The sequence below is a fragment of the Pristiophorus japonicus genome, chromosome 3 (genome assembly GCF_044704955.1).
Source record: "Pristiophorus japonicus isolate sPriJap1 chromosome 3, sPriJap1.hap1, whole genome shotgun sequence".
Lineage (NCBI taxonomy): Eukaryota > Metazoa > Chordata > Chondrichthyes > Pristiophoridae > Pristiophorus > Pristiophorus japonicus.
The window spans coordinates 2,221,009-2,245,838 of NC_091979.1; positions in this window are offsets into that span (position 1 = coordinate 2,221,009).

Here is a 24,830-nt window from a genome sequence, read left to right on the forward strand (position 1 = left end):
GAGGTGCAAAGAGATCTGGGTGTCATGGTACATCAGTCATTGAAGGTTGGCATGCAGGTACAGCAGGCGGTTAAAAAGCAAATGGCATATTGGCCTTTATAGCGAGGGGATTTGAGTACGGGGGCAGGGAGGTGTTGCTACAGTTGTACAGGGCCTTGGTGAGGCCACACCTGGAGTATTGTGTACAGTTTTGGTCTCCTAACCTGAGGAAGGACATTCTTGCTATTGAGGGAGTGCAGCGAAGGTTCACCAGACTGATTCCCGGGATGGCGGGACTGACATATCAAGAAAGACTGGATCAACTGGGCTTGTATTCACTGGAGTTCAGAAGAATGAGAGGGGACCTCATAGAAACGTTTAAAATTCTGACGGGGTTAGACAGGTTAGATGCAGGAAGAATGTTCCCAATGTTGGGGAAGTCCAGAACCAGGGGTCACAGTCTAAGGATAAGGGGTAAGCCATTTAGGACCGAGATGAGGAGAAACTTCTTCACCCAGAGAGTGGTGAACCTGTGGAATTCTCTACCACAGAAAGTTGTTGAGGCCAATTCACTAAATATATTCAAAAAGGAGTTCAATGAAGTCCTTACTACTAGGGGAATCAAGGGGTATGGTGAGAAAGCAGGAATGGGGTACTGAAGTTGCATGTTCAGCCATGAACTCATTGAATGGCGGTGCAGGTTAGAAGGGCCGAATGGCCTACTCCTGCACCTATTTTCTGTGTTTCTATGTTTCTATCCCTTTACTCTTGGAAAACAGGGCTATAAGTGGCTTATGGTCAGTTTCCAATTCGAATTTTAGCCCAAACAGGTATTGGTGCATTTTCTTTACCCCATAGACACATGCTAACGCTTCTTTTTCAATCAGGCTCTCTCGGCCTTAGACAGACTCCTGGATGCATAAGCAACCGGTTGCAGTTTCACAAAATCATTAGCTTGTTGCAATACACACCCGATGCCATGTGACGACATATCACATGCTGGTACCAAACGCTTACATGGATCATACAACGCAAGCAATTTGTTTGAGCATAACAATTTTTTCGCTTTTACAAAGGCATTTACTTGGCTTTTCGAAAAATAGGTGCCGGAGTAGGCCATTCGGCCCTTTGAGCCTGCCCCACCATTCAATGAGTTCATGGCTGAACTTCAGTACCCCATTCCTGCTTTCTCGCCATACCCCAAACCCATTCGTCCCCTTTTCGTAGTAAGACATGTAGTGGTTCGAGCAGGGTGCTGAGACCCGGTAAGAAGTTACCAAAGTAGTTCAAGACTCCCAGAAACGACCACAGCTCCGTCACGTTCTGTGGCCTCGGTGCGTTCTCGATTGTCTCTGTCTTTGCGTTGATGGGCCTGGTGCCATCCGCCACAATCCTCCTTCCCAGGAACTCCACTTCAGATGCCAGGAAAACGCACTTCGAGCATTTTAACCTGAGCCCCATGCGGTTGAGTCGACTAAGAACCTTCTCCAGGTTCTGCAGGTGCTCGACTGTGTTCCGACCTGTGACCAAGATGTCGTCCTGGAAGACCACGGTGTGCGGGACCGACTACAGTAAACTTTCCATGTTTCTCTGGAATATCGCCGCCGCTGATCAGATTCCAAACGGGCATCTGTTGTAAACAAAAAGACCTTTGTGCGTGTTGATGCAGGTGAGGGCCTTCGATGATTCCTCCAGTTCCGGCTGAAGTCAGATCCAGCTTCGTGAACGTCTTTCCTCCCGCCAGTGTTGCATAGATGTTGTCGGCTTTTGGTCGTGGTTATTGGTCCAGCAGTGATAAACGGTTGATGGTTACTTAGTAATCGCCACAGATTCTGACAGTGCCCTCTCCCTTGAGGACTGGGACGATTGGACTGGTCCACTCGCTGAACTCGATCGGTGAAATGGTGCCCTCTCATTGCAGCCGGTCTACCTCGATCTCTACCCTTTCTCTCATCATGTACAGTACTGCTCTCGCCTTGTGATGGATGGGTCGCGCCCCCGGAATTAGGTGGATCTGCACTTTTGCTCCTTGGAATTTTCCGATACCTGGTTCGAACAGCGAAGGAAATTTGTTTAAGACCTGGGCACACAAAGTGTCGTCAGCTGGTGATAGCGCTCGGACGTCGTCCTAGTTCCAGCGTATGTTTCCCAGCCAGCTCCTGCTGAGCAGCGTGGGACCATCGCCCAGTACCACCCAGAGTGGTAGCTTGTGCATCGCTCCATCGCAGGAGACCTTTATGGTAGCACTGCCGATTACAGGAATCGGTTCTTTAGTGTAAGTTCTTAGTCTCGTGCGAACTGGAGTTAAGACTGGCCTTGAGGCCTTGTTGTACCACAACCTTTCAAAAGTCTTTTTGCCCATGATGGACTGGCTAGCGCCCGTGTCCAGCTCCATTGACACCGGGAGTAGATTTAGTTCAACATTCAGCATTATCGGGGGATAATTCGTGGTGAATGTGTGCACCCCAAGTACCTCTGCCTTCTCTATCTGAGGCTCTGGTTCGTCGTGATCCTCCGAGGATCTGTCCTCCTCTGCAACGTGGTGGTTTGCAGGTTTAACAGGCTTAGCAGCTCGCCTGCACACTCGGAGGTGTCCCATTGTTCTACAGCCCTTGCAAACATATCCTTTGAAGTGGCATGAATGGAAATGATGATCACCCCCGCAGCGCCAACAAGGTGTTAATGGCCTTGCATTCATCACCCTCGATGGTGGACTCTGAGACATCTGCAGACGTGTAGCTGCAGGTATGTGTGACCTGCCCTGTACTTTACAATTCGAAAACAATATCACTTTGTTCACAGTACTTGTAGCAGCACTTGTGTGCTGAGAGATTTGCTTAGTATTGTCACTGGTGGCAATGAACGCCTGGGCTATCGCTATGGCCTTACTCAAGGTTGGGATCTTTACAGTCAAAAGTTTGCGAAGTATGGCCAATGCCAAGTACGAAAAAGTCTCTGAGCATGTGCTCCAAATGTCCTTCAAATTCGCAATGTCCTGCAAGGTGTCTCAGCTCGGCGACATAACTCTCCACTTCCTGGTGTCAGACCTTTTGCAGGTGTAGAACCAGTACCTCACCATCAGAACGCTTTCCTTCGGCTTCAAATGCTCGCGGACCAGTGTGCACAAATCATTGCACGATTTCTCCGTGGGTTTCGCTGGAGTGAGCAGATTCTTCATGAGGCCATACGTTGGTGCCCCACAGACGGTGAGGATGATCGCCCTTCGTTTGGCAGCAAGCTCTTCCCCATCCAGCTCATTGGCCACGAAGTATTGGTCGAGTCGCTCCACAAAAGTTTCCCAATCATCTCCCTCCGAAAATTTCTCCATATTACCACTGTTCTCTGCAACTTTGGGTTCGCTATCTGTATCTCGTCGCCAGTTGTGTATGGAGAAAGAGTCTGAACACTGTGAGCTCAAAGTAAAGTGTGACCTTAATCTTTTAGAAACATAGAAAGACAGAAAATAGGTGCCGGAGTAGGCCATTCTCCCTTCTAGCCTGCACCGCCATTCAATGAGTTCATGGCGGAACATGCAACTTCAGTACCCCATTCCTGCTTTCTCACCATACCCCTTGATCCCCCGAGGAGTAAGGACTATATCTAACTCCGTTTTGAATATATTTCGTGAATTGGCCTCAACAACTTTCTGTGGTAGAGAATTCCACAGGCTCACCACTCTCTGGGTGAAGAAGTTTCTCCTCATCTCGGTCCTAAATGGCTTACCCCTTATCCTTAGACTGTGACCCCTGGTTCTGGACTTCCCCAACATTGGGAACACTCTTCCTGCATCTAACCTGTCCAAACCCGTCAGAATTTTAGACGTTTCTATGAGATCCCCTCTCATTCTTCTGAACTCCAGTGAATACAAGCCCAGTTGGTCCAGTCTTTCTTGATATGTCAGTCCCGCCATCCCGGGAATCAGTCTGGTGAACCTTCGCTGCACTTCTTCAATAGCAAGAATGTCCTTCCTCAAATTAGGAGACCAAAACTGTACACAATACTCCAGTTGTGGCCTCACCAAGGCCCTGTACAACTGTAGTAACACCTCCCTGCACCTGTACTCAAATCCCCTCGCTATGAAGGCCAACATGCCATTTGCTTTCTTAACCGCCTGCTGTACCTGCATGCTAACCTTCAATGACTGATGTACTATGACACCCAGGTCTCGTTGCATCTCCCCTTTTCCTCATCTGTCACCATTCAGATAATAGTCTGTCTCAACATTCAGGAAGGATAGAATAAAAGGAAAAGGAGGTGGGGTAGCATTGCTGGTTAAGGAGGAGATCAATGCAACAGTTCAGAAGGACATTAGCTTGGATGATGTGGAATCTATATGGGTAGAGCTGCAGAACACCAAAGGGCAAAAAACGTTCGTGGGAGTTGTGTACAGACCTCCAAACAGTGGTAGTGATGTTGGGGAGGGCATCAAACAGGAAATTAGGGGTGCATGCAATAAAGGTGCAGCAGTTATAATAGGTGACTTTAATATGCACATAGATTGGGCTCACCAAACTGGAAGCAATAAGGTGGAGGAGAATTTACTGGAGTGCATAAGGGATGGTTTTCTAGACCAATATGTCGAGGAACCAACCAGAGGGGAGGCCATCTTAGACTGGGTGTTGTGTAATGAGAGAGGATTAATTAGCAATCTCGTTGTGCGAGGCCCCTTGGGGAAGAGTGACCATAATATGGTGGAATTCTGCATTAGGACGGCGAATGAAACAGTTAATTCAGAGACCATGGTCCAGAACGTAAAGAAGGATAACTTTGAAGGTATGAGGCGTGAATTGGCCCGGATAGATTGGCGAATAATACTTAAGGGGTTGACTGTAGATGGGCAATGGCAGACATTTAGAGACCGCATGGATGAACTACAACAATTGTACATTCCTGTCTGGCGTAAAAATAAAAAAGGGAAGGTGGCTCAACCGTAGCTATCAAGGAAAATCAGGGATAGTATTAAAGCCAAGGAAGTGGCATACAAATTGGCCAGAAATAGCAGTGAACCCGGGGACTGGGAGAAATTTAGAACTCAGCAGAGGAGGACAAAGGGTTTGATTAGGGCAGGGAAAATAGAGTACGAGAGGAAGCTTGCTGGGAACATTAAGACGGACTGCAAAAGTTTCTATAGATATGTAAAGAGAAAAAGGTTAGTAAAGACAAACGTAGGTCCCCTGCAGTCAGAATCAGGGGAAGTCATAACGGGGAACAAAGAAATGGCGGACCAATTGAACAAGTACTTTGGTTCGGTATTCACTAAGGAGGACACAAACGACCTTGCGGATATAAAAGGGGTCAGAGTGTCCAGTAAGGAGGAGGAACTGAGGGAAATCCTTATTAGTCGAGAAATTGTGTTGGGGAAATGGATGGGATTGAAGGCCGATAAATCCCCAGGGCCTGATGGACTGCATCCCAGAGTACTTAAGGAGGTGGCCTTGTAAATAGCGGATGCATTGACAGTCATTTTCCAACATTCCATTGACTCTGGATCAGTTCCTATGGAGTGGAGGGTAGCCAATGTAACCCCACTTTTTAAAAAAGGAGGGAGAGTGAAAACAGGGAATTATAGGCCGGTCAGCCTGACATCGGTAGTGGGTAAAATGATGGAATCAATTATTAAGGATGTCATAGCAGCGCATTTGGAAAGAGGTGACATGATAGGTCCAAGTCAGCATGGATTTGTGAAAGGGAAATCATGCTTGACAAATCTTCTGGAATTTTTTGAGGATGTTTCCAGTAGAGTGGACAAGGGAGAACCAGTTGATATGTTGTATTTGGACTTTCAGAAGGCTTTCGACAAGGTCCCACACAAGAGATTAATGTGCAAAGTTAAAGCACATGGGATTGGGGGTAGTGTGCTGACATGGATTGAGAACTGGTTGTCAGACAGGAAGCAAAGAGTAGGAGTAAATGGGTACTTTTCAGAATGGCAGGCAGTGACTAGTGGGGTACCGCAAGGTTCTGTGCTGGGGCCCCAGCTGTGTTCATTGTACATTAATGATTTAGACGAGGGGATTAAATGTAGTATCTCCAAATTTGCGGATGACACTAAGTTGGGTGGCAGTGTGAGCTGCGAGGAGGATGCTATGAGGCTGCAGACCGACTTGGATAGGTTAGGTGAGTGGGCAAATGCATGGCAGATGAAGTATAATGTGGATAAATGTGAGGTTATCCACTTTGGTGGTAAAAACAGAGAGACAGACTATTATCTGAATGGTGACAGATTAGGAAAAGGGGAGGTGCAAAGAGATCTGGGTGTCATGGTACATCAGTCATTGAAGGTTGGCATGCAGGTACAGCAGGCGGTTAAAAAGCAAATGGCATATTGGCCTTTATAGCGAGGGGATTTGAGTACGGGGGCAGGGAGGTGTTGCTACAGTTGTACAGGGCCTTGGTGAGGCCACACCTGGAGTATTGTGTACAGTTTTGGTCTCCTAACCTGAGGAAGGACATTCTTGCTATTGAGGGAGTGCAGCGAAGGTTCACCAGACTGATTCCCGGGATGGCGGGACTGACATATCAAGAAAGACTGGATCAACTGGGCTTGTATTCACTGGAGTTCAGAAGAATGAGAGGGGACCTCATAGAAACGTTTAAAATTCTGACGGGGTTAGACAGGTTAGATGCAGGAAGAATGTTCCCAATGTTGGGGAAGTCCAGAACCAGGGGTCACAGTCTAAGGATAAGGGGTAAGCCATTTAGGACCGAGATGAGGAGAAACTTCTTCACCCAGAGAGTGGTGAACCTGTGGAATTCTCTACCACAGAAAGTTGTTGAGGCCAATTCACTAAATATATTCAAAAAGGAGTTCAATGAAGTCCTTACTACTAGGGGAATCAAGGGGTATGGTGAGAAAGCAGGAATGGGGTACTGAAGTTGCATGTTCAGCCATGAACTCATTGAATGGCGGTGCAGGTTAGAAGGGCCGAATGGCCTACTCCTGCACCTATTTTCTGTGTTTCTATGTTTCTATCCCTTTACTCTTGGAAAACAGGGCTATAAGTGGCTTATGGTCAGTTTCCAATTCGAATTTTAGCCCAAACAGGTATTGGTGCATTTTCTTTACCCCATAGACACATGCTAACGCTTCTTTTTCAATCAGGCTCTCTCGGCCTTAGACAGACTCCTGGATGCATAAGCAACCGGTTGCAGTTTCACAAAATCATTAGCTTGTTGCAATACACACCCGATGCCATGTGACGACATATCACATGCTGGTACCAAACGCTTACATGGATCATACAACGCAAGCAATTTGTTTGAGCATAACAATTTTTTCGCTTTTACAAAGGCATTTACTTGGCTTTTCGAAAAATAGGTGCCGGAGTAGGCCATTCGGCCCTTTGAGCCTGCCCCACCATTCAATGAGTTCATGGCTGAACTTCAGTACCCCATTCCTGCTTTCTCGCCATACCCCAAACCCATTCGTCCCCTTTTCGTAGTAAGACATGTAGTGCTGAGACCCGGTAAGAAGTTACCAAAGTAGTTCAAGACTCCCAGAAATGACCACAGCTCCGTCACGTTCTGTGGCCTCGGTGCGTTCTCGATTGTCTCTGTCTTTGTGTTGATGGGCCTGGTGCCATCCGCCACAATCCTCCTTCCCAGGAACTCCACTTCAGGTGCCAGGAAAACGCACTTCGAGCATTTTAACCTGAGCCCCATGCGGTTGAGTCGACTAAGAACCTCCTCCAGGTTCTGCAGGTGCTCGACTGTGTTCCGACCTGTGACCAAGATGTCGTCCTGGAAGACCACGGTGTGCGGGACCGACTACAGTAAACTTTCCATGTTTCTCTGGAATATCGCCGCCGCTGATCAGATTCCAAACGGGCATCTGTTGTAAACAAAAAGACCTTTGTGCGTGTTGATGCAGGTGAGGGCCTTCGATGATTCCTCCAGTTCCGGCTGAAGTCAGATCCAGCTTCGTGAACGTCTTTCCTCCCGCCAGTGTTGCATAGATGTTGTCGGCTTTTGGTCGTGGTTATTGGTCCAGCAGTGATAAACGGTTGATGGTTACTCAGTAATCGCCACAGATTCTGACAGTGCCCTCTCCCTTGAGGACTGGGACGATTGGACTGGTCCACTCGCTGATCTCGATCGGTGAAATGATGCCCTCTCATTGCAGCCGGTCTACCTCGATCTCTACCCTTTCTCTCATCATGTACAGTACTGCTCTCGCCTTGTGATGGATGGGTCGCGCCCCCGGAATTAGGTGGATCTGCACTTTTGCTCCTTGGAATTTTCCGATACCTGGTTCGAACAGCGAAGGAAATTTGTTTAAGACCTGGGCACACAAAGTGTCGTCAGCTGGTGATAGCGCTCGGACGTCGTCCTAGTTCCAGCGTATGTTTCCCAGCCAGCTCCTGCTGAGCAGCGTGGGACCATCGCCCAGTACCACCCAGAGTGGTAGCTTGTGCATCGCTCCATCGCAGGAGACCTTTATGGTAGCACTGCCGATTACAGGAATCGGTTCTTTAGTGTAAGTTCTTAGTCTCGTGCGAACTGGAGTTAAGACTGGCCTCGAGGCCTTGTTGCACCACAACCTTTCAAAAGTCTTTTTGCCCATGATGGACTGGCTAGCGCCCGTGTCCAGCTCCATTGACACCGGGAGTAGATTTAGTTCAACATTCAGCATTATCGGGGGATAATTCGTGGTGAATGTGTGCACCCCAAGTACCTCTGCCTTCTCTATCTGAGGCTCTGGTTCGTCGTGATCCTCCGTGGATCTGTCCTCCTCTGCAACGTGGTGGTTTGCAGGTTTAACAGGCTTAGCAGCTCGCCTGCACACTCGGAGGTGTCCCATTGTTCTACAGCCCTTGCAAACATATCCTTTGAAGCGGCATGAATGGAAATGATGATCACCCCCACAGCGCCAACAAGGTGTTAATGGCCTTGCATTCATCACCCTCGATGGTGGACTCTGAGACATCTGCAGACGTGTAGCTGCAGGTATGTGTGACCTGCCCTGTACTTTACAATTCGAAAACAATATCACTTTGTTCACAGTACTTGTAGCAGCACTTGTGTGCTGAGAGATTTGCTTAGTATTGTCACTGGTGGCAATGAACGCCTGGGCTATCGCTATGGCCTTACTCAAGGTTGGGATCTTTACAGTCAAAAGTTTGCGAAGTATGGCCAATGCCAAGTACGAAAAAGTCTCTGAGCATGTGCTCCAAATGTCCTTCAAATTCGCAATGTCCTGCAAGGTGTCTCAGCTCGGCGACATAACTCTCCACTTCCTGGTGTCAGACCTTTTGCAGGTGTAGAACCAGTACCTCACCATCAGAACGCTTTCCTTCGGCTTCAAATGATCTCGGAGCAGTGTGCACAAATCATTGTACGATTTCTCTGTGGGTTTCGCTGGAGTGAGCAGATTCTTCATGAGGCCATACGTTGGTGCCCCACAGACGGTGAGGAGGATCGCCCTTCGTTTGGCAGCGCTCTCTTCCCCATCCAGCTCATTGGCCACGAAGTATTGGTCGAGTCGCTCCACAAAAGTTTCCCAATCATCTCCCTCCGAAAATTTCTCCATATTACCACTGTTCTCTGCAACTTTGGGTTCGCTATCTGTATCTCGTCGCCAGTTGTGTATGGAGAAAGAGTCTGAACACTGTGAGCTCAAAGTAAAGTGTGACCTTAATCTTTTAGAAACATAGAAAGACAGAAAATAGGTGCCGGAGTAGGCCATTCTCCCTTCTAGCCTGCACTGCCATTCAATGAGTTCATGGCGGAACATGCAACTTCAGTACCCCATTCCTGCTTTCTCACCATACCCCTTGATCCCCCGAGGAGTAAGGACTATATCTAACTCCGTTTTGAATATATTTCGTGAATTGGCCTCAACAACTTTCTGTTGTAGAGAATTCCACAGGCTCACCACTCTCTGGGTGAAGAAGTTTCTCCTCATCTCGGTCCTAAATGGCTTACCCCTTATCCTTAGACTGTGACCCCTGGTTCTGGACTTCCCCAACATTGGGAACATTCTTCCTGCATCTAACCTGTCCAAACCCGTCAGAATTTTAGACGTTTCTATGAGATCCCCTCTCATTCTTCTGAACTCCAGTGAATACAAGCCCAGTTGGTCCAGTCTTTCTTGATATGTCAGTCCCGCCATCCCGGGAATCAGTCTGGTGAACCTTCGCTGCACTTCCTCAATAGCAAGAATGTCCTTCCTCAAATTAGGAGACCAAAACTGTACACAATACTCCAGTTGTGGCCTCACCAATGCCCTGTACAACTGTAGTAACACCTCCCTGCACTTGTACTCAAATCCCCTCGCTATGAAGGCCAACATGCCATTTGCTTTCTTAACCGCCTGCTGTACCTGCATGCTACCTTCAATGACTGATGTACTATGACACCCAGGTCTCGTTGCATCTCCCCTTTTCCTCATCTGTCACCATTCAGATAATAGTCTGTCTCAACATTCAGGAAGGATAGAATAAAAGGTAAAGGAGGTGGGGTAGCATTGCTGGTTAAGGAAGAGATCAATGCAACAGTTCAGAAGGACATTAGCTTGGATGATGTGGAATCTATATGGGTAGAGCTGCAGAACACCAAAGGGCAAAAAACGTTCGTGGGAGTTGTGTACAGACCTCCAAACAGTAGTAGTGATGTTGGGGAGGGCATCAAACAGGAAATTAGGGGTGCATGCAATAAAGGTGCAGCAGTTATAATAGGTGACTTTAATATGCACATAGATTGGGCTCACCAAACTGGAAGCAATAAGGTGGAGGAGAATTTCCTGGAGTGCATAAGGGATGGTTTTCTAGACCAATATGTCGAGGAACCAACCAGAGGGGAGGCCATCTTAGACTGGGTGTTGTGTAATGAGAGAGGATTAATTAGCAATCTCGTTGTGCGAGGCCCCTTGGGGAAGAGTGACCATAATATGGTGGAATTCTGCATTAGGACGGCGAATGACGGGGAACAAAGAAATGGCGGACTAATTGAACAAGTACTTTGGTTCGGTATTCACTAAGGAGGACACAAACGACCTTGCGGATATAAAAGGGGTCAGAGGGTCTAGTAAGGAGGAGGAACTGAGGGAAATCCTTATTAGTCGAGAAATTGTGTTGGGGAAATGGATGGGATTGAAGGCCGATAAATCCCCAGGGCCTGATGGACTGCATCCCAGAGTACTTAAGGAGGTGGCCTTGTAAATAGCGCATGCATTGACAGTCATTTTCCAACATTCCATTGACTCTGGATCAGTTTCTATAGAGTGGAGGGTAGCCAATGTAACCCCACTTTTTAAAAAAGGAGGGAGAGTGAAAACAGGGAATTATAGGCCGGTCAGCCTGACATTGGTAGTGGGTAAAATGATGGAATCAATTATTAAGGATGTCATAGCAGCGCATTTGGAAAGAGGTGACATGATAGGTCCAAGTCAGCATGGATTTGTGAAAGGGAAATCATGCTTGACAAATCTTCTGGAATTTTTTGAGGATGTTTCCAGTAGAGTGGACAAGGGAGAACCAGTTGATATGGTGTATTTGGACTTTCAGAAGGCTTTCGACAAGGTCCCACACAAGAGATTAATGTGCAAAGTTAAAGCACATGGGATTGGGGGTAGTGTGCTGACATGGATTGAGAACTGGTTGTCAGACAGGAAGCAAAGAGTAGGAGTAAATGGGTACTTTTCAGAATGGCAGGTAGTGACTAGTGGGGTACCGCAAGGTTCTGTGCTGGGGCCCCAGCTGTTTACACTGTACATTAATGATTTAGACGAGGGGATTAAATGTAGTATCTCCAAATTTGCGGATGACACTAAGTTGGGTGGCAGTGTGAGCTGCGAGGAGGATGCTATGAGGCTGCAGAGCAACTTGGATAGGTTAGGTGAGTGGACAAATGTATGGCAGATGAAGTATAATGTGGATAAATGTGAGGTTATCCACTTTGGTGGTAAAAAACAGAGAGACAGACTATGATCTGAATGGTGACAGATTAAGAAAAGAGGAGGTGCAACGAGACCTGGGTGTCATGGTACATCAGTCATTGAAGGTTGGCATGCAAGTACGGCAGGCAGATAAAAAAGCAAATGGCATGTTGGCCTTTATAGCGAGGGGATTTGAGTACAGGGGCAGTGAGATGTTGCTACAGTTGTACAGGGCCTTGGTGAGGCCACACCTGGAGTATTGTGTATAGTTTTGGTCTCCTAACCTGAGGAAGGACATTCTTGCTATTGAGGGAGTGCAGCGAAGGTTCACCAGACTGATTCCTGGGATGGCGGGACTGACATATCAAGAAAGACTGGATCAACTGGGCTTGTATTCACTGGAGTTCAGAAGAATGAGAGGGGATCTCATAGAAACGTTTAAAATTCTGATGGGGTTAGACAGGTTAGATGCAGGAAGAATGTTCCCAATGTTGGGGAAGTCCAGAACCAGGGGTCACAGTCTAAGGATAAGGGGTAAGCCATTTAGGACCGAGATGAGGAGGAATTTCTTCACCCAGAGAGTGGTGAACCTGTGGAATTCTCGACCACAGAAAGTTGTTGAGGCCAATTCACTAAATATATTCAAAAAGGAGTTAGATGTAGTCCTTACTACTCGGGTGATCAAGGGGTATGGCGAGAAAGCAGGAATGGGGTATTGAAGTTGCATGTTCAGCCATGAACTCATTGAATGGCGGTGCAGGCTAGAAGGGCCGAATGGCCTACTCCTGCACCTTTTTTCTATGTTTCTATGTTTCTCTGTTTTTACCACCAAAGTGGATAACCTCACATTTATCCACATTCTACTTCATCTGCCATGCATTTGCCCACTCACCTAACCTATCCAAGTCAATCTGCAGCCTCATAGCATCCTCCTTGCAGCTCACACTGCCACCCAACTTAGTGTCATCCGCAAATTTGGAGATACTACATTTAATCTCCTCGTCTAAATCATTAATGTACAGTGTATACAAATGGGGCCCCAGCACAGAACCTTGCGGTATCCCACTAGTCACTGCCTGCCATTCTGAAAAGTACCCATTTACTCCTACTCTTTGCTTCCTGTCTGACAACCAGTTCTCAATCCATGTCAGCACACTACCCCCAATCCCATGTGCTTTAACTTTGCACATTAATCTCTTGTGTGGGACCTTGTCGAAAGCCTTCTGAAAGTACAAATACACCACATCCACTGGTTCTCCCTTGTCCACTCTACTGCAAACATCCTCCAAAAATTGCAGAAGGTTTGTCAAGCATGATTTCCCTTTCACAAATCCATGCTGACTTGGACCTATCATGTCATCTCTTTCCAAATGACATCCTTAATAATTGATTTCATTTTACCCACTACCGATGTCAGGCTGACCGGTCTATAATTCCCTGTTTTCTCTCTCCCTCCTTTTTTAAAAAGTGGGGTTACATTGGCTACCCTGCACTCCATAGGAACTGATCCAGAGTCTATGGAATGTTGGAAAATGACTGTCAATGCATCCGCTATTTCCAAGGCCACCTCCTTAAGTACTCTGGGATGCAGACCATCAGGCCCTGGGGATTTATCGGCCTTCAATCCCATCAATTTCCCCAACACAATTTCCCGACTCATAAGGATTTCCCTCAGTTCCTCCTTCTTACTGGACCCTCTATCCCCTTTTATATCCGGAAGGTCGTTTGTGTCCTCCTTAGTGAATACCGAACCAAAATACTTGTTTAATTGGTCTGCCATTTCTTTGTTCCCCGTTATGACTTCCTCTGATTCTGACTGCAGGGGACCTACATTTGTTTTTACTAACCTTTTTCTCTTTACATATCTATAGAAACTTTTTCAGTGCATTTTAATGTTCCCTGCAAGCTTCCTCTTGTACTCAATTATCCCTGCCCTAATCAAACCCTTTGTCCTCCTCTCCTGAGTTCTAAATTTCTCCCAGTCCCCGGGTTCGCTGCTATTTCTGGCCAATTTGTCTGCCACTTCCTTGGCTTTAATACTATCCCTGATTTCCCTTGATGGCCACGGTTGAGCCACCTTCACTTTTTTATTTTTACGCCAGACAGGGATGTCCAATTGTTGTAATTCATCCATGCGGTCTCTAAATGTCTGCCATTGCCCATCCACTGTCAATCCCTTAAGTATCATTCGCCAATCTATCCTAGCCAATTCACGCCTCATACCTTCAAAGTTACCCTTCTTTAAGTTCTGGACCATGGTCTCTGAATTAACTGTTTCATTCTCCATCCTAATGTAGAATTCCACCATATTATGGTCACTCTTCCCCAAGAGGCCTCGCACAACGAGATTGCTAATTAATCCTCTCTCATTACACAACACCCAGTCTAAGATGGCCTCAACCCTTGTTGGTTCCTCGACATTTTGGTCTAGAAAACCATCCCTTATGCACTCCAGGAAATCCTCCTCCACCGTATTGCTTCCAGTTTGGTGAGCCCAATCTATATGCATATTAAAGTCACCCATGATAAAGGCTGCACCTTTATTGCATGCACCCCTAATTTCCTGTTTGATGCCCTCCCCAACATCACTACTACTGTTTGGAGGTCTATACACAACTCCCACTAACGTTTTTTGCCCTTTGGTGTTCTGCAGCTCTACCCATATAGATTCCACATCATCCAAGCTAATGTCCTTCCTAACTATTGCATTAATCTCCTCTTGAACAAGCAATGCTACCCCACCTCCTTTTCCTTTTATTCTATCCTTCCTGAATGTTGAATACCCTTGGATGTTGAGTTCCCAGCCCTGATCATCCAGGAGCCACGTCTCCGTAATCCCAATCACATCATATTTGTTAACATCTATTTGCACAGTTAATTCATCCACTTTATTGCCGATACTCCTTGCATTAAGACATTTATTGCAGGTCTCCAGAGTGCCTCCCAACCTGTGAAGCATTAGAACATAAGAACATAAGAACATAAGAATTAGGAACAGGAGTAGGCCATCTAGCCCTTCGAGCCTGCTCCGCCATTCAACAAGATTATGGCTGATCTGGCCGTGGACTCAGCTCCACTTACCTGCCCGCTCCCCGTAACCCTTAATTCCCTTATTGGTTAAAAAACTATCTCTCTGTGACTTGAATACATTCAATGAGCTAGCCTCAACTGCTTCCTTGGGCAGTGAATTCCACAGATTCACAACCCTCTGGGAGTAGAAATTCCTTCTCAACTCGGTTTTAAATTGGCTCCCCCGTATTTTGAGGCTGTGCCCCCTAGTTCTAGTCTCCCCGACCAGTGGAAACAACCTCTCTGCCTCTATATTGACTATCCCTTTCATTATTTTAAATGTTTCTATAAGATCACCCCTCATCTTGCTCCAACGAGTAAAGACTCAGTCTACTCAATCTATCATCATAAGGTAACCCCCTCATCTCCGGAATCAGCCTAGTGAATCGTCTCTGTACCCCCTCCAAAGCCAGTAAATCCTTCCTTAAGTAAGGTGATCAAAACTGCACGCAGTACTCCAGGTGTGGCCTCAACAATACCCTATACAGTTGCAGAAGGACCTCCCTGCTTTTGTACTCCATCCCTCTCGCAATGAAGGCCAACATTCCATTCGCCTTCCTGATTACCTGCTGCACCTGCAAACTAACTTTTTGGGATTCATGCACAAGGACCCCCAGGTCCCTCTGCACCGCAGCATGTTGTAATTTCTCCCCATTCAAATAATATTCCCTTTGACTGTTTTTTTTCCCAAGGTGGATGACTTCACACTTTCCGACATTGTATTTCATCTGCCAAACCTTAGCCCATTCGCTTAACCTATCCAAATCTCTTTGCAGCCTCTCTGTGTCCTCCACACAACCCGCTTTCCCACTAATCCTTGTGTCATCTGCAAATTTTGTTACACTACACTCTGTCCCCTCTTCCAGGTCATCTATGTACATTGTAAACAGTTGTGGTCCCAGCACCGATCCCTGTGGCACACCACTAACCACCGATTTCCAACCCAAAAACGACTAATTTATCCCGACTCTCTGCTTTCTGTTAGCCAGCCAATTCTCGATCCATGCTAATACATTTCCACTGACCCCGCGTACCTTTATCTTCTGCAGTAACCTTTTGTGTGGCACCTTATCGAATGCCTTTTGAAAATCTAAATACACCACATCCATCGGTACACCTCTATCCACCATGCTCGTTATATCCTCAAATAATTCCAGTAAATGAGTTAAACATGATTTCCCCTTCATGAATCCATGTTGCGTCTGCTTGATTGCACTATTCCTATCTAGATGTCCCGCTATTTCTTCCTTAATGATAGTTTCAAGCATTTTCCCCATTACAGGTGTTGAACTAACTGGCCTATAGTTACCTGCCTTTTGTCTGCCCCCTTTTTTAAACAGAGGCGTTACATTAGCTGCTTTCCAATCCGCTGGTACCTCCCCAGAGTCCAGAGAATTTTGGTAGATTATAACGAATGCATCTGCTATAACTTTCGCCATCTCTTTTAATATCCTGGGATGCATTTCATCCGGACCATGGGAATTGTCTACCTTGAGTCCCATTAGCCTGTCCAGCACTACCTCCCTAGTGATAGTGATTGTCTCAAGGTCCTCCCTTCCCACATTCCCGTGACCAGCAATTTCTGACATGGTTTCTGTGTCTTCCACTGTGAAGACTGAAGCAAAATAATTGTTTAAGGTCACAGCCATTTCCACATTTCCCATTATTAAATCCCCCTTCTCATCTTCTCAGGGACCAACATTTACTTTAGTCACTCTTTTCTGTTTTATATATCTGTAAAAGCTTTTACTATCCGTTTTTATGTTTTGCGCAAGTTTACCTTCGTAATCTATCTTTCCTTTCTTTATTGCTTTCTTAGTCATTCTTTGTTGTCGTTTAAAATTTTCCCAATCTTCTATTTTCCCACTAACCTTGGCCACCTTATACGCATTGGTTTTTAATTTGATACTCTCCTTTATTTCTTTGGTTATCCACAGCTGGTTATCCCTTCTCTTACCGCAATTCGTTTTCACTGGAATATATTTTTGTTGAGCACTATGAAAGAGCTCCTTAAAAGTCCTCCACTGTTCCTCAATTGTGCCACCGTTTAGTCTGTGTTTCCAGTCTCCTTTAGCCAACTCTGCCCTCATCCCACTGTAGTCCCCTTTGTTTAAGCATAGTACGCTCGTTTGAGACACTACTTCTTCACCCTCAATCTGTATTCTTAAACACCTGTGCTCCCAAGGGATTATGGGATCCCTTGGGACTCCGGGGTATGAGCCCTCTGGTGGCTGTACAGAGTAAATACAAGTCCACATATGTAACACAACCTGTACTCAGTTGGTCAGGCAGCATGTCGATCTGAGATGTGAACTCCACGGATTTTGGGTGACCTGCTGAATATTCGCAGCATGTTCTGTCTTCTCAAAGGCGTTCACTTATAATCCGAGCCCTTGCAAGCATCCAGCAGCACTCCCAAAGCACTTAAAAAATGTTTCACAACTATTGCAGCAAGCCGCCACTTCAATAAAATAAAAAATATCCAGTCTCAACCTTCCATTCAAACTTACCGGATTGATATGTTTGTCCCTTTGATAGCTGCAGATATTGCCCCTGTCAGCATCTGTCAGACTGCTTGTACGGCAGGTTAACCTGCCGTGTTTAGGACTCAGCGCTGACTTGAGCATGAGGGTCAAAGTTAGCATAGGTGATGTTAAGTTGGCATTACATGCCGACTGATGTCACCAGACAACCATTTATTTTTTTAGCGCGCTGCGGGTTACCACCAGGACAATCTCCAGCTGGTGCAAGAGAGGCGGCTGACAATGTTTTATGCTACCAGGCGGTGATAAGGACATCAATTTCTCGCCCCTCCTCTCGAGGAGGGATGTAAATGTAGACTTGGGTTCTCATGGCCCTACTGCTGTGCAGCAAGGTGCTCTCCACCTCCTTGCTAGCAGCGAAGTGCAGTTGGCCCCTGAGAGGGATGATGGTGAGAGGGGTATGGAAGTGAGGGCTCCTCTCACAGCGTTCACACTTCTCCCGTGCTTCCGGCCCATCAGCCAGAGCCCCACATGCCTCCTGGGATCGGGATTGGCAAGTCTGCCCATGCACAGTAGCACGAGGAGCAGACTTTGGCAGGCCATCACAGACTAAAAGACCAAGAGGATGTCCGCCAAAAGTGTCTATGCAGTCACAGCAGAGAAGAAGGCTGCCTCTAGCTCTGCTAAAGCCACAGGGGTAGCACCTTGCAGAAGCACACACAAGTAAATGCACAAGGATAAGCACTTGGGTGTTTTTAAAACTGTTTGTGTGAAGTTTCCATTAATCTGATGCCACAGATAAAATTATTATTTTCACCATTTCCAGTCATGGCCAATTCTGACTGCAATTTCGGAAGTGGCTTCATGAATTGGAGTGAATGGTGAGACATAATGTTATCTCCAGCACTGGTGGTCAGTGTGAAAGGAATGGCCTGGTCATTGTGGGGTTGCTTTCTGGTGTCACCGTGGGGTGTTGTGAGCCTTGCGCAGCAGAAGTATCCACATGGGTGTAATGCCTGAAGTTAAGTAAGTATGATCATAATGAGGCCATCCCTGGCCTCCGGGCAGGAATGTGCTCGAGTGCTGGTTGGATCTGGACCACAGGTTCCTCCTCCTCCTCCTCGTCTTCCAGCTGCTGCTCCTCTGCCTCCTGCTCTGAAGAGGCTGTGCACTCAGTGCCGTGCTCCTCATGTTGTGCTAATCCTCGCCACTGTGTTATGTTTTGCAGGGCGCAGCAGACCACCACGATTCTGGAGACCCTGGCTGGTGCGTACTGAAGGGCTCCTCCATATCTCTGGCACATCTTCAGCATGCCTATTGTCTGCTCTATGACATATCTGGTGGAAATGAGGCTTTCATTATATATCTCCTCAGCTGGAGCACTTGGTCTCCTCCAGGGTGTCATGAGCTAGGTCTTCAGTGGATAGCCCTTGTCCCAAGCAGCCAGCTGGAGAGTCTGTTTGGAGGAACGAAAAGCTGAGGGAGGATGGATAAAAGAGTCATGACAGCTGCCAGGGAATCTGGTGCACACATGCATGGTGATCTCCCTATGGGTGCAGATAAGCTGCACATTGAGGGAGTGGAAGCCCTTTCCGTCAACGGGTGGTGATGTGGTGCCCTGATAACTCGCTGCACCTGTGGGAACCCAGCCACAGCAGCAAAGGCCAGCACCCACTCTTTGGGGTCAAGTTTCAGCCGCCCACTAGAACGGCGCACATCGGAGAGGCCCGCCTAATTTATAGAACAAGAATTGCGCCGAATACTTACCTTGCGATTCTCAGATAGCTGTCGGCCCATTTCCACCTCGGCGCGGCGCAGCAGGAGCTGCTGGGGGGCGGAGCTACAGGGGGCGGAGCTACAGGGGCGGAGCTACAGGGGGCGGAACTACAGGGGGCGGAACTACAGCCCTCCGCCGCAAACACTGCCGGCAGTTGCACGCGTGCGCAGTAGCTGCCGGCGTCCTGTCTCCGGGGCGACGATCCTATCCCAGGCCGAAGGGACATCACCCCCTTTCCCCGGCCGAGTGTCCTGCGCATCTCACCTTGGCGGCAGGGCCCGCCCGCCCACATCTTCTCCCTCCCCCCCCATCTTCCTTTCTTCTCCCCCCCAAATCTTCTTCTCTTCCCCCCCCCCATCTTCCTTTCTTCTCCCCCCAAATCTTCTTCTCTTCCCCCCCCATCTTCTTCTCCCTCCCCCCCCGTCTTCCTTTCTTCTTCCCCCCAAACCTTCTTCTCTTCCCCCACCCCATCTTCCTTTCTTCTCCCGCCCACATCTTCTTCTCTTCCCCCCCCATCTTCCTTTCTTCTCCCCCCCAAATCTTCTTCTCTTCCCCCCCCATCTTCCTTTCTTCTCCCCCCCAAATCTTCTTCTCTTCCCCCCCCATCTTCCTTTCTTCTCCCGCCCACATCTTCTTCTCTTCCCCCCCCATCTTCCTTTCTTCTCCCGCCCACATCTTCTTCTCTTCCCCCCCCCATCTTCCTTTCTTCTTCCCCCCAAATCTTCTTCTCTTCCCCCCCCCCCATCTTCTTCTCTTTCCCATCCCCTTCTCCCTGGTGCTGCAGTAGGTGAGTAGAAATAATTTTTTATTTATTAAGTGACATTTAATTTTTTTTTTATTTTTAATTTTTTAATTTATTTGGATTGATTTATTGGTTTATTTATCATTTATTATTGATGATGGCTCTTTATTTGTAAAAGTGAAGTGTTTAATGTTTGTAAACCTCCCCTCCCTATCTCTCGTTCCCTACGCCTGGTTTCTAAGTGTAGGCAAGGTTTTTCTGAGCGCACAAAAATCTACACTTACTCCATTCTAAGTTAGTTTGGAGTAAGTTTTCACTGCCTAAACTTGCAAAACAGGCGTAAGTGGCCGGACACGCCCCCTTTTGAAAAAAAAAATCTGTTCTAAAATGAAACTGTTCTAACTCACTAGAACTGGAGCAAACTAAAGGCCGAGACTTGCAATTTCTAAGATACTCCATTCTAAACTAGTTACTCCAAAAAAAATAGGGGCAACTCAGACTGAAACTTGACCCAGTAACACTAACTTCATCAGTGGCAAAGTTGATATCATTGGCTGATTTGCCAAAGAGGGCATCGGTGACCCATGTGATGCATCTGTGGGCGGCTGACTGCCAGATGCCTTAAATGTCTGCTGCAGATCTGTGGGAGGAGCCTGAAGTTGAAGGCACTGAGGATTTTGACATCCCACTGGTAAGACATGGCTACCCGTTCCTCTGTGCTGCAGGTCAAGCTCCATCAATTTGCTAATGTCTGCGACGACCTGGTGTAATAGCACTGCTCCTCAGTCAGGTTGAGGAAGCTGATCCTCTGCCTGTATACCCTATGTTGGGGGTATCAACTTTGGCCTGGTGCAGCCCTGCGCTGATGCCCTCTGTCCTGTGCAGCATCAGGTGGTTGAGGAGAAGGTTGGTGGTGTTGTTGTTGGCGCTGCTGGTGTGCCGAGTGCTGCTGGTGTTGGGGCTCATCGTGAACCGATTCTGAGGACCAAGGTGAGACAGTATAAACGGCACTCATTCTGATGTAATAGATAGCAGGTCAAGTAGAGATGATAGAAACAATCTGTCAGTGGTGTGATAGGTTCTACCATTGAGGTGACAGGGATCCCGACTTTGCTGGAAACATTTGCAACCTCTAGAAAGCTAAATCTGTGTTGACAATGCAGTCGGCCACAGCATCTGCCTTAGCAAAGTAACCAGGTGTCAGGTAGAAGTATTTATTGTGCTGCAACAATGGCCACTGAACTTCCACATCAGGTTCACAGACGTGATCCCGAGCTGCATGATTCCTGTGCTCATCCAGGGAAATTTGAAAGGTAGGGCTAAAAAGAGTCTGACAAGTACCTAATAATTATCTGAATTAGCTCAGCCGCCTGTCGTTCGGGTCATAAGAACATAAGAAATAGGAGCAGAAGTAGGCCATACGGCCCCTCGAGCCTGCTCCGCCATTTAATACGATCATGGCTGATCCGATCAGGGACTCAGGTCCAATTCCCGGCCCGCTCCCCGAAACCTCTTAATCCTTTATCGGTTAAGAAACTGTCTATCTCTGTCTTAAATGTATTCAATATCTCGGCTTCCACAGCTGAGGCAGCGAATTCCACAGTTTTACAACCCTCTAAGACAAGAAATTCCTCATCTCAGTTTTAAATGGGCAGCCCCTTATTCTAAGATTAATGCCCCCTAGTTCTAGTCTCCCCATCAGTGGAAACATCCTATCGACATCCACCTTGTCAAGCCCCCTCATAATCTTACACATTTCGATAAAATCACCTCTCATTCTTCTGAATTCCAATGAGTAGAGGCCCAAACTCCTCAACCTTTCCTCATAAGTCAACCCCATCATAGAAACATAGAAAATAGGTGCAGGAGTAGGCCATTTGGCCCTTTGAGCCTGCACCGCCATTCAACAAGATCATGGATGATCATTCCCTCAGTACCCCTTTCCTGCTTTCTATCCATACCCCTTGACCCCTTTAGCCGTAAGGGCCATATCCAACTCCCTCTTAAATATATCCAATGAACTGGCATCAACAACTCTCTGCAGTAGGGAACTCCACAGGTTAACAGCTCTCTGAATGAAGAAGTTTCTCCTCACCTCAGCCCTAAATGGCCAACCCCTTATCCTAAGCCTATGTCCCCTGGTTCTGGACTTCCCCAACATCGGGAACATTCTTCCTGCATCTAACCTGTCCAGTCCCGTCAGAACGTTTCGATGAGATTCCCTCTCATCCTTCTAAACTCCTGTGAATAAAGGCCCAGTTGATCCAGTCTCTCCTCATATGACAGTCCAGCCATCAATGGAATCAGTCTGGTGAACCTTCGCTGCACTCCCTCAATAGCAAGAACGTCCTTCCTCACATTAGGAGACCAAAACTGAACACAATATTTCAGGTGAGGCCTCACTAAGGCCTTGTACAACTGCAGTAAGACCTCCCTGCTCCTATACTCAAATCCCCTAGCTATGAAGGCCAACATACCATTTGCCTTCTTCACCGCCTGCTGTACCTGCATGCCAACCTTCAATGACTGATGTACCATGACACCCAGGTCTCATTGCACCTCCCCTTTTCCTAATCTGTCGCCATTCAGATAATATTCTGCCTTCGTGTTTTTGCCCCCAAAATGCATAAACCCCACATTTATCCACATTATACTGCATCTGCCATGCATTTGCCCACTCACCTAACCTGTCCAAGTCACCCTGCAGCCTCTTAGCGTCCTCCTCACAGCTCACACCGCCACCCAGTTTAGTGTCATCTGCAAACTTGAAGATATTACACTCAATTCCTTCATCTAAATCGTTAATGTATATTGTAAATAGCTGGGTCCCAGCACTGAGCCCTGCGGCACCCCACTAGTCACTGCCTGCCATTCTGAAAAGGACCCATTTATCCTGACTTTCTGCTTCCTGTCTGCCAACCAGTTCTCTATCCACGTCAGTACATTACCCCCAATACCATGTGCTTTGATTTTGCACAACAATCTCTTGTGTGGGACCTTGTCAGAAGTCTTTTGAAAGTCCAAATACACCACATCCACTGGTTCTCCCTTGCCCACTCTGTTAGTTACATACTCAAAAAATTCTAGAAGATTCGTCAAGCATGATTTCCCTTTCATAAATCCATGCTGACTTGGACCAATCCTGTCACTGCTTTCCAAATGCGCTGCTATTTCATCTTTAATAATTGATTCCAACATTTTCCCCACGACTGATGTCAGGCTAACCGGTCTATAATTACTCGCTTTCTCTCTCCCTCCCTTTTTAAAAAGTGGTGTTACATTAGCTACCCTCCAGTCCATAGGAACTGATCCAGAGTTGATAGACTGTTGGAAAATGATCACCAATGCATCCACTATTTCTATGGCCACTTCCTTAAGTACTCTGGGATGCAGACTATCAAGCCCCGGGGATTTATTGGCCTTCAATCCCATCAATTTCCCTAACACAATTTCCCGCCTAATAAGGATATCCTTCAGTTCCTCCTTCTCACTAGACCCACTGTCCCCTAGTACATTCGGAAGGTTATTTGTGTCTTCCTTCGTGAAGACAGAACCGAAGAATTGGTTCAATTGGTCTGCCATTTCTTTGTTCCCCATTATAAATTCACCTGAATCCGACTGCAAGGGACCTACGTTTGTGTTCACTAATCTTTTTCTCTTCACATATTTAGAGAAGCTTTTGCAGTCAGTTTTTAATGTTCCCTGCACGCTTCCTCTCGTACTCTATTTTCCCCCTCTTAATTAAACCCTTAGTCCTCCTCTGTTGAATTCTAAATTTCTCCCAGTCCTCAGGTTTGTTGCTTTTTTTTAGCCAATTTATATGCCTCTTCCTTGGCTTTAACACTATCCTTAATTTCCCTTGTTAGCCACGGTTGAGCCACTGTCCCCATTTTACTTTTACTCCAGACAGGGATGTACAATTGCTGAAGTTCATCCATGTGATCTTTAAATGTTTGCCATTGTTTATCCACCGTCAACCCTTTAAGTATCCTTTGCCAGTCTATTCTAGCCAATTCACACCTCATACTGTCGACGTTACCTTTCCTTAAGTTCAGGACACTAGTTTCCGAATTAACTGTTCACTCTCCATCTTAATAAAGAATTCTACCATATTATGGTCACTCTTCCCCAAGGGGCCTCGCACAACAAGATTACTAATTAGTCCTTTCTCATTACACATCACCCAGTCTAGGATGGCCAGCTCTCTGGTTGGTTTCTCGACATATTGGTCTTGAAAACCATCCCTAATACACTCCAGGAAATCCTCCTCCACCGTATTGCTACCAGTTTGGTTCGTCCAATCAATATGTAGATTAAAATCGCCCATGATTACTGCTGTACCTTTATTGCACACATCCCTTATTTCTTGTTTGATGCTGTCCCCAACCTCACTGCTACTGTTTGGTGGTCTATACACAACTCCCACCAGCGTTTTCTGCCCCTTGGTATTCCGTAGCTCCACCCATACCGATTCCACATCATCCAGGCTAATGTCCTTCCTTACTATTGCATTAATTTCCTCTTTAACCAGCAACGCCACCCCGCCTCCTTTTCCTTTCTGTCTATCGTTCCTAAATGTTGAATACCCTGGATGTTGAGTTCCCAGCCTTGGTCACCCTGGAGCCATGTCTCCGTGATGTCAATCACATCGTATCCATTAACTGCTATTTGCGCAGTTAATTCATCCACATTATTCCGAATACTCCTCGCATTGAGGCACAGAGCCTTCAGGCTTGTCTTTTTAACACACTTTGTCCCTTTAGAATTTTGCTGCAATGAGGCTCTTTTTGTTTTTTGCCTTGGGTTTCTCTGCCTTCCACTTTTACTATTCTCCTTTCTATCTTTTGCTTCTGACTCCATTTTATTTCCCTCTGTCTCCCTGCATAGGTTCCCATCCCCCTGCCA